Consider the following 12,044-nt stretch of genomic DNA (forward strand, 5'->3'; position numbering starts at 1 on the left):
TTATATTTGTGCATAGGGTTAAATCATGCACTGTTATAAATGGCAAATGGGGCAACAAGAAAATGGCAGTACCTCAGTGCGGCATGCATTGCTGGTTTAGCAATGTTGGGATGCTACTATGTGTTAACTATATGGTCAAACTGATGGCGTTCGGCCATCAAATTAGTTTTAGTGCCTTCAGTAATATCATGGTTATACCCCATTATTCAATGGGGTTATTCTGTGGATGTTACTCAAGTTTTCAGTTTCAGATTTTAATTTATAATTTATAAAATACATTAAAAAAAAAAAAAAAAAAAAAAAAAAAAAAAAAAAAAAAAAAAAAAATTTATAACTCAGGAATGGTATGATATGTATTTGTTGGAATTAAGTGTGAGGTGACTAGCTAAATGCCGTGGTTGGATTTTATTGATCGATTGTCCACAATTGAATTATTTGTGTGCATAGGGTTAAATCATGCACTGTTATAAATTTATGGCAAATGGGGAAACAAGAAAGAGGCAGTACCTCAGTGCGGCATGCATTGCTAGTTTAGCAATGTTGGGATGCTAGTATTTGTTAATTATAAGGTCAAACCGATGGCGTTCGGCCACCATTGATAACTTATCAAAAATTAGTGATGCAATGAATTTCAATTTTGAAGCTTGCAATAGGTTTGTATCAAAACCATGAAACTTAAAGTTGCATATTATCTTGTCTTCCTTCATATGTTTTGTTTAGTTTTGTGCATGGTAATCAGATTTTAATTGTGAAGGAAGTTCTGACACGGTTTATGTTTATTGTATTTCTATTGGGAGATTGTTTCCAACAACTGAATACATACCTGTAGAAGTGTTTTCCATGCTCTCATTAAACTTGAGATGGATATTTCTTCATATACTTGAATTGAATATTTCTATCTGGTTTTTAAATGTCATTTCATGCTGGTTTAAAAGGGGGCTGGTATGTTGGTCATGGGTAGAAAGCAGGTATAGAGGCAAAGAATGCAAGCCTTCAGGTAATTGTGTCATGGAAGACAGCGACGTCAAGGGCTGTAAAAAGATGTATAATTTTGATTCATTTAAATTTATTGATGGAGGGCTTGGAGGCCTGTTATGCATAACTGATTTAGCTTGGCCAGCTAACACAAAACTGGGGTAAATTATGAACGAAGGCTTAAAATAAATGAAGTGTTTTGGCGGCCGATCATATATATAAAATATATTCTCGTTTGGCGGTAATTTGTCAAATTATGCCGCCTAAACACTGATGTCATAAGATATATTGGCATGGAATATGTTATTTAATCCACAATGGTCACTTTTGCAAGGTGTGTAAAGCAGTGAATGATATTTTAGCCTCTAGTTATTAGATTTTCCACTTTGATGCCATGTACGTTGATTAATATTTCATATTGAATCGGGTCCTCATTCGGTACCTAGACGAAGGGGATTTATTTATAACTTTACATAGTACTTTAGGAACGCAATTGTAATTTGAATGTAAGGGTGTCACGCTCGAACTTTCAGTTTAGGCCTCACCTGATCTCATAGGCGGGGAGGCTGGTATTCTGTATACATTTATATTTTTCGTGAAATTTTGGCCTCACCCAAGTTCTCATGCGGGAAGGCTGGTATATATATGTATATTATATGATATAAGTATGCCATCTGTAATCCACCGATTTGCCGATAGCTCATACATGTAGTTAATAGCTGTGCTGGTATTCCTGTCCGGCTAGCAGAGAACCAGTGGGAAAGCAGCCGTGAAATTTAACGTTGAATTTTCTGGGAGGGGGGCCTTCTAGCCGGGGGTTTAACCCCCCTTCGGGGAGCTAAACCAAGGCTATCGGTTGGTTCCAGACATACATGAATGTAAGTCTCTAATCAGAGGTATTCATATCCATGTTTTATACTTATGTGATTGTGACACCAGATTCGGAAAAGTGTTCATCTCTATTGAATAAAGCCACGACATAATCGCATATTATTTTGTTTTGTCATTTTGTTTGCCGAGTATAATGTATTTTAAAGACGACTCGGCGATTTAAAATGATTTATAGGTCGGCGAACAAAGCCAGGTCATGAAGGTGTTTGTAATTTGGAATGGCGCGGTTGACGAGGTGATACGTCACAATGGCGCGCCAGACGGTATTGTTTATGCGCCCATTGACAATAATTTATACTGGGCGCAAGGAGCGCGATATTTTGGCGCGCGCGCCTAGGTGAAGGCGCGAAAAATCCTTCATTTTAGTCTTGGCTTTCAACGGAGATGAACGTCCAAAATATTCGCTTGTAATTTTCCCACCTCCTCCCCAACAACCATCCATGTAAATGTTACGTTTGGGTCAAACAATGTTGGAATGTTGTTTAAACACATGCAATGGGGAAGGTCGAGAATGAAGATACTCTAGGTATCATTCAGAGTTGATTTGTGTTTTATTGGAGTGTATAGCTCGTTATGAATGGAATAACGGATGTGGAATTGTTATTTAATATATGGACATTTGAATTATTTTACTTATATGAATTTAATGTTGATTTATATAACGAAACACGAATTCAAATCCGGGGGCAGTTTGCCTGGTCGCACATCAAAACAATATAAAGATCGTCGTGTATTTAGAAATGTGGGCCGTAAGGGAATTTTATCCTTCTGATCTATTTTGGTCTGTGGTCAGGTGGGTTTTCGCCCTTACCCGTTTTTGGGACTGGGTGTTCGTTATATTTTGGTAATTCACATGAATTGAGTTCTCATATTATTGGCATGGCATATGTTATTTAATCCACAATGGTCACTTTTGCAAGGTGTGTAAAGCAGTGAATGATATTTTAGCCTCTAGTTATTAGATTTTCCACTTTGATGCCATGTACGTTGATTAATATTTCATATTGAATCGGGTCCTCATTCGGTACCTAGACGAAGGGGATTTATTTATAACTTTACATAGTACTTTAGGAACGCAATTGTAATTTGAATGTAAGGGTGTCACGCTCGAACTTTCAGTTTAGGCCTCACCTGATCTCATAGGCGGGGAGGCTGGTATTCTGTATACATTTATATTTTTCGTGAAATTTTGGCCTCACCCAAGTTCTCATGCGGGAAGGCTGGTATATATATGTATATTATATGATATAAGTATGCCATCTGTAATCCACCGATTTGCCGATAGCTCATACATGTAGTTAATAGCTGTGCTGGTATTCCTGTCCGGCTAGCAGAGAACCAGTGGGAAAGCAGCCGTGAAATTTAACGTTGAATTTTCTGGGAGGGGGGCCTTCTAGCCGGGGGTTTAACCCCCCTTCGGGGAGCTAAACCAAGGCTATCGGTTGGTTCCAGACATACATGAATGTAAGTCTCTAATCAGAGGTATTCATATCCATGTTTTATACTTATGTGATTGTGACACCAGATTCGGAAAAGTGTTCATCTCTATTGAATAAAGCCACGACATAATCGCATATTATTTTGTTTTGTCATTTTGTTTGCCGAGTATAATCAACAATGGTTAAAATGAAGATGAAAGAATTAATCAAGTGGAGGAGAAAGCACAGACCTATCACTTGGAAATGGTTTGTTGAATATGTAAGGCACTTGTATCGAAAAGCAGTTGAGTTGCAAATTTGAACTCGAATGATTATGCTGCAAGGTCTGAATCGTATTTAAGTCGGAAGAGCAGGAATTTACAGAACATTGCAGAATGGCTGCTGAATTGGCGTCATGTATGAGTCAACTTGAGGTTACTTGTTCCAATTTGGTTGCCATTTTAGGAAAGAACCCCCAGACTCCCGATACTGAACTCTTACCCAACCACTGGCTCTCAAGTAAGTACATCTAAAGATGAAAGTCATGTTTAGGAAGGAATGAAAGGTTGAATGGGGGTAAGAATTGAGCAGATCGATTAAAATCGGACATGTCGGAAGTCTGTATAATTGACGTATGCCATTGCTATTTGGCTGATTCAGGTTGGAACACTGCAAAAACTCCGGTGTTGATTTAACACCAGCCTGGAATCTATATATGTCCACACCAGAGAAGTGTTAAACAACGCCAGTTTCGGTTTTGGTCTAACACCAGATAGGTGTTTATACAACAACAATTAGTTAAAACAGCATCGGTTTGACAGTGTGTGATATTGGGGTGGTTGCTGGAGATAGGACAAAGAAAGATTATTATAATATAATATATCGATGTAGTTTAGGATAGTATAGTGTATAATAGATCAGACACAAGGAATGTATACAAAGCAAAGATAAAAGGTGTTTAAAAAATGAGAACATTAATGATCCAGTGCCTGTTTAGCATTGTGGATACTGTTCTATCACAGACACCCAATGCATGTTACCAAGGACGCAGACGTTCCTAGCAACAAGTTGTCCCACAGATAGTTTCGTATAGCTTGTCCCTAATGTTGAACGCGACATCGTGACATCTTAAAACAGTTTTTTTTTATTTGTTGACGAAAGGATTTTCAAAGGCAAGTCAAGTATCTAAACGACATAAACGTAAAACACATATTTACCTTGATCTGGGCAGTGTTGCCACAGAAGCCCTACCTGTTCAAATAAAACGACATTGTATGCGCGGTGATTTTTGTGAGATTTTGGGGGCCCTTTATTTGTTTGGGGGAGGGTGACAGCACTCTCCCATAGCCTGTTGTGAAAAAATAGAAATTGAAGGGGGCACAGCGTATTACCTTTCCATTCTTTCAAAAGTTTTCTTTTAAGACTGATATCACATTTGCAGTTTATATAATTTACTTTTTGATATACCCTCCAATCAATTGTTAAGAATGAATTAGCCAATTATATTTGTGTTTTACCTCTTTCATACTTTTCTTCACATTATGATATAGCAGCTGTCCTGTGATATGCATTTAGCTTTTTTTCATTTCTATGATTATGCTTTAATTCGTTAAATCTGTTGATATTACTATAATGTTTTATCTTGTTCACCCTTGTTGGAAGCACATTATGAGCGAATTTGAGTTATTTGGGGGTTTTTAGTAATGAAGCATATAAATCAGATTATGATTATTTACGTCTGAAATAGACCTTTCACGTCTCACCATCCAAAAGACGCGACCGTGGGTCGAACCTCGAACCTCTGCATCAATTCCTAAAACTTCCCTCATGCACCACAATGCCCAGTTACATATTTTGATAAATTTCATTAGGAAATAGACGAATTGTTCCGAGATTTTCATCACATTTATCCTTTTTGTTAAAAAAACTCAAAAATCAAGGACATTAATCATATTCTGGATTGTTATGATGGAGATTAACGCATCATTTTCATGACAAGCAAATATATACGGTTCACCAACAAGATTTGGCCTTCCAAAGTACAGTGAACAAACTAATCACAAAAGACATGAAAGAAAAAGCTATTCCTAGTGCTATAAGATGTATTGAACCATTCGGCAAACACGAACTGCACAAATCAAGTTCAATTGCTATTCTCTTGAATTTAGAATATAAAGTACAGCGAACATTTCATTAAATTTTCACGAACCCGAGCTATAATCATTTGCATCGACGCACAAACGTAAAGGGCTATATACATTAATGATAATATAATAGACCCTGTCGGTAAGTATAATCATCATTAATGGAGTAATCCTACCATGGCTAAGTTTCGTCCAAGGCCAATGATTAATTACTCTGAAAATGTTCTCCTCGTTTTCATTAAAATTAGTTTGATATATCTTGCTATTGTATGGTTTTCAAAAGAAAACGATACAGTCGTTGTACAGCAAACCTGTAGCAATAGAAATTTTTGCTTCATAGCAATATTTTTTTTCATTCATGATGTTAATGTTTAAGGAACAAATGTTATTAAGATAATGAAGTGAACAGATAGGACATATTAATTCTTTGCTCTACCTTGGCTACTTGTTGCTCTGCTTTCTAGCTGATTAGTTTCCCATTTTGTATCCGTGCTTAAAAGGGGGATGGGGCGGTATTTCGCGTGTAAATGAAGTAAAATCTTCGTTGTTTCTATTTTGTGTATTTGTATTCCACTGTAGTATAGAATTGTATAATCCAACTGATTGCAGTGAATACATAAATAACTATAAAAAAGGGAAATAAAATTAAAGATGGGATGGGAAAATGCTTCTCCGATATAAGGAAATAGAATAAACACACAACGAACGAAAGGATCTTCATATTTTTTAGTAACTATAATAACATAATGCATTGTCGTGATGATATATTTATTGATCTTTTATGCAAATTATTTAAAATTCATCTAACGTGAGCAGATGCATCAGTCTGTATAAAAGTACACTGCAAAAACTCCGGTGTTTATTTACCACCAGCCCGGAATATATACATGTACATGTATATGCCAACACCAGAGAAGTGTTAGCACCCGTTTGGTTTTGGTCTAACATCATGTTTGTACAACACCAATTACATTAATATTATAACAGCATCGGTTTGATTCCAAACTGATGTTGTTTCAATACTTCTCTGATGTGGACATAATAGATTCCGGGCTGGTGGTAAATCAACACCTGAGTTTTTTTCAGTGTGTGCATCATTCTTTAAAAAACATAATGCCTATAGAGTCAATTAACTAACAAATATTTTAACTGCCTGCGAATATTTCAGCATTTTTATCAAGAATGTAGATAGAGCCATATAAGATTCAATCGTGTGTAAAATTGTAATTGGCATTTTGTAATGCCATTTTGTTTTGGTTGAATAGCGATTCTGGTGAACGTTTATAATATTGATTTAGCAACCATATTATATCGTGTAAAATGCTTCTACAACAATATTTTTTCTATATACCACTGTCGAACATGATATATAGACATATGATGTTATACAAATATTATCGAAAACCAATTGTAACATCGAATATTATCGATCTTTCTTGGTCGCATCGAGGTCAAACAGATCAATGTTATTCATACAAACGTGTTTTACACGAGATCGACAAACGATAATGTACCGATATCACCATTACCGATAAGAGAAATCTTTTTACCCGCCAAAATAATTGTATGAAGCGCCGATGTAGTCTTACGAGGGAAAATAACTCGACTGTGTGTAGGCGAACATATTAACACCTTATGATTCTTTGAAAACATCTGCTTCGGGTGCACTTCTGACGCAAAAGATATATGAATTATTCCTGTATCATCAACTGCTGATGTCTTGATTATTATTTTTTTGTGAGCTGATCGTCTGCTCTTAGCATGTGGAGGTGCCGTGGCCGAATGGTCTAAGGCGCCTGGCTATACAGGAAAAAGTCCGGGGTTCGATCCCCGGCCGCGGCAGCTATGCCCGTGAGCAAGGCATTTAATCTACAATGCTCTTTTATCCTGCTTTCAAATAAATGGAAATGCTATATGCATTATTGGTAACTAGGTGTGAACTTGTTAAAAAAATATATATATATATTTATAAAAAAATAAAATTAAAAAAAATGCTCAGAGACGAGATCCAATATTCAACCTACATCTCCGCCATGATTCGAGTGTTGTCTTTTCCTGTTCGACACCTACCTCGTCATGATATCTTTATTTTTCATGCCGATGACTGACTAATGATACTTGGAGTTGGATGTATTAAAATGATTGTTTTTGCAAAACACGGAAGGCAATAAAAGAGGGTCTATAGAGCAGGATAATAATCTATTTAGCTCCACTGCGTACACGTTTTGTGAAGATTTGCAATCATTTTAAATTTACTGCATTATACAAGCATAAACTATAATCATACTTGCTTGCTTGAAAAGAGACTATATTTTGATATTAAGTCAACTGGTGACATATTGGCGGATATGCTTATTCAGCGACACTATAAACACCACAGGTCTTCCACACCCCCATTTTATATTTCTAGAAATTGAATTTATAAAACCAATCAATTAAATGATTCCAATCATATTCTGTTATAACAGTTTCAAAGAAAAAAGGTCTGTATATCACACCTGTTAAAAAGCTGTAGCCATCTGATCACCATGATCAAGAGAAAATGATTTATTAATAACTGTTTTCCTGGAATAGATTGATTGTAGGCATTAGATTACATGTAATATTTATGCTGCTAGGTCTGTGGCCTCGTTAGCTTTTACATAATAGAGCCATGTATATCGGGCATGAAAATTAACAACAACAACAACAACAACAAAACCCCTCTTGAAGAAGAGCTCTCAACCATGAACCAATATGTACATTAAATAATTTCATTTAGAAAGAGTAGCTTTGCTCGGTTGAGTAATTCGCCGACGGAGAAACGACTTGAGTGAAATTAATTACTATTTTAAAGTTTGCAATTAGGTAAAGTAGTTTTGAAATTCTGAATCTACAGAGGGCATAACAAGGGGACGGGAATTGAATTTGGAAGACGGAGTGAGATGCGGGTTCCATTAAATTTGCTCCGGCGACAATAATTTTTTGCTCCGATGGAAAATTTGCACGTTAAGCCATACATAAAATATAACCTAAAAAACTAAATAAACCCCAATCCTTATTATTCACATTATTCAGAACAAAAAACTTTATTATGATCCGAACTATAACACTACGCCCTTTGAGATATAATGACTCGAGCAAATGCCGTTTCACCGATATGGGGGGGGGGGGTGTTGAAAGTGGATGGAGGGGGAGAGACTCATTATAACCCAAACTCCTTCTTTTACAGCACGAACAAGATTTTTTATGAGCGTCTATAATAGAAAGAGGTGATGGTGAAGGATTACCCTCAACCATATACCCCCTTCCAGCCCTGCATTCTCAAACATTAGTCAATTGTTACGTCACACTCGACTTGGCGGCATGAAGAATTGATTGAAATGGAGAGTAGAGAAGGATAATAGAGCATCAAAACGAGGAGGGGTTATTGTTAAATCCCTTTCAGGACGATAACAATGGGGTCGGCCATGGCTGCCTTAGCAACGGACGCGGTCCCGCATAAGACTCGTACATGTGCTATGTAGTACCGTCTGTGTTGTGGGTTTCAGATTTCACTTAATTGTGGTAGGGGGTAAGGTTAGTCCCCTCCCAGGTTTCAGAGATTTTAAGGTTGGATATACCTGAACTTGAACTTCTGGTCAACGAAGACTGTCTTCCAATAGGTCCGTTGTGAGATCAAAGTATTTGGACCATCGCCCCTGTTGATTGAAAGAGAAACATCTGTTGATGCTTTCATTGGAACCATGTACATGTAGTCAACGTCCCAACTGCGACTTGATGTATCTATGCTTTGAGGTATAAGAAGGAGTTTACCTGGGGTTCTAAACGGCAATCATCACCATGCCTATTTTAGCTAAGAAGAAGCTCTTCACTACTCAGTATTACGATGATTATCGGAAAGGAAAGAGAAAGTTAGTTCAGACTGGCATGCGGCCCAGCTCAGCCCATCGGAGGAACAACCCCCATCCCCAATCGGTAATACAACCTTAACCCCTTCTCGTGTGTTTTTAATGTATATAAAGTCTTGCTTACATAAGGAGTGGGATTTTAGAACGTTTAACTAAAGAAAGACAGGTTATATTCACATGTTTTTTGTATTTATAATCGAAAAACTATTGCTTTATCGACACTGATCGTGTTATTACATTACTTGTATGTGGTGCACTTTATCATACCGTGATGGTATGTCTGCGTGAGATGATGGTGATGATGATAAAGACGACTTGTTGGTGATCAGGGGCGGCGATCCTGGGGGGGGGGGCACAGTGCCCCCTACTTTTTGAAGCACTGAAAGCGTGCCCTTTTTACCAAAAAATGCCCCCTCTCGAAGGTCTTCTGTGCCCCTTTCCGAGAAGGACCCGTGTAATGTTTTAGCAAGTGCCATTTCTCGTATCAGTGCCAATTTTAACCAAAAATGCCCCTCACGAACATGTTCTGTACCCCTTTCATCTGAGAAGGACCCGTTTTATGTGTGAGCAAGTGCCCCTTACCTTCCTGTAAGTGCCCTTTCTCGAATCAGTGCCCCTTTTTACCCAAGACAAGTGCCCCTCACGAATGTGTTATGTGCCCCTTTCATACCTGAGAAGGACCCGTTTTATGCCGTTATCACGTGCACTTTTGCCTTCTTATAGGTGCCCTTTCTCGTATTAGTGCCCCTTTCTCCCGAGAAGGACCCGTTTTATGTGTTAACGAGTGCTCCTTTGAAACAAGAAAACAATATCCTCATTTTTATTATGTTACTACTTATGAAGGAAAAAAAAACTTGTAAGAATAATCCTACGTGCCTTAAGTTTCATGAGTCATGTGAGTGGGGTAGATAAGCAGTGGCGTACAGATGGCCCCCCCCCCCCCCTGTTACACACACAAATGTAATAATCGCCCACAAATGTAATAACACTTTACCCACAAATGTAATAACGCCCACAAATGTAATAACACTTTACCCACAAATGTAATAATTTTGATCGCCCACAAATGTAATAATGACTTTACCCACAAATGTAATAAATTTGAAGGGATTTTTGGCGAATCCGTTCTAAACTGAAATCCTATAGTAATACGTTCATATAGCACAAAAGTGCAGTCTTTTTTTCCAGACCCGGTTAATAAAGAAAGTATAATATAATCCAAAGTCTTTTCTTCCAGACCCGGTTGTTTCAATAATTATAATATAAGTCCAATTTCTTTTTTCCAGACCCGGTTGTTTCAAAAATTATACTGTAAGTTCAAAGCCTTTTTTCCAGACCCGGTTGTTTCAAAAATTATAATATAATTTCAAAGTCTTTTTTCCAGATCCGGTTGCTTCAAAAATTATAATATAAGTCCAAACTAAAACAACAAAACAAAGACCTATGGTGTAGTCTTTGCTCCAGACTCAGTTATTTCAAAATAGGAAATTATACGAAACAATAAAAACAAACAAACTATATCAACAAAGACCCCACAATATCATTGACGTAGAATAACGTTGTTATTGTTATCTTGGGTTTTAAGGTGCGTATCATTCAGATATGAACATTTACGCCTATGATTAATTTGTCGTTTTTGTGGTATGCGTTACCACAGGGTTTTAATAGTTTAGAAGATACTGGGGTTAAGTTTTAAGATTTAAGTTTCGCTTAATTTGTATTTTTTCAGAAAACTGGGTGTGGGGTACAGACAACACTCTAAACCCAAGCATTTTAACTAGGCTTAATTTTGAAATTTGGTCTTAGTTTTTTTTTTCTCAATATTTCTTTATTTTTTAAATAACCGGGTCTAGACGAAAGACTAAGCATAATACTCGTGTTATTCCACAGGAATAAGAATATGACAAAGTCTTGTGTTTTTAAGACTGTTTGAATTATTTTTTAAATGACTGGGTCTGGAATAAAGACCACGCTCTAAACATGTGCTTTTCTACATGGTCTTAATTTGGAGGATTGTTGGTTCTTAGATTCGTTGTTGGGGTTGGGTTTTATTGCTTTTTTATTCTTGAAATAACTGTGTCTGGAGGAAAGTCTACAATCGATCTTCATGTTATTCCACAGTAATTAGATTATTGGGTATTCGTTTTAGAATATTTGTAAAAACTATTTTTTTTTCAAATAATAACCAAGTCTGGAGAAAGGATGTTTGCTTTACCCATGCATTATTACAATGTTTTGTAAGGGTCTTAGTATTATTTAAAAAAAAACTGGGTGCGGGGTAAATACATATTTTTAAACCCAGTAAGGGTGTAACTTTTGAAGATTGGTCTTAGATTTGAACTGTTGAAGTTTTTTTTTATTCATTTTTTTTAAATAACCGGGTCTGGAGAAAAGAGTACGTTTTAAAACTCGTGTTATTCCAGAAGAATAAGAATATGATATAGTCTTACGTTAGAAAAAAAAAATTGTAATTTTTTAATGATTAGGTCTGGAATAAAGACAATGCTCTAAACCTCTTTTTAAAACAGGTTCTTAGGTTGAAGGATTGTTTGGTCTTAGATTTGGAATTTTCTTATTATTACTGTTATTTTGAAAAAAAAACTGGGTCTGGCTGAAAGACTATGCTATATGTCCATGTTATCCAGCATTAATAGGATTGTGGGGTCTTTATACTGTTTTTGTTGTTGTTGTATTGTTATTTATAATTTTCGAATAACAGGGTTTGG

Source organism: Lytechinus pictus, chromosome 5, assembly GCF_037042905.1.
Source record: "Lytechinus pictus isolate F3 Inbred chromosome 5, Lp3.0, whole genome shotgun sequence".
Taxonomy (NCBI): Eukaryota; Metazoa; Echinodermata; class Echinoidea; order Temnopleuroida; family Toxopneustidae; genus Lytechinus; species Lytechinus pictus.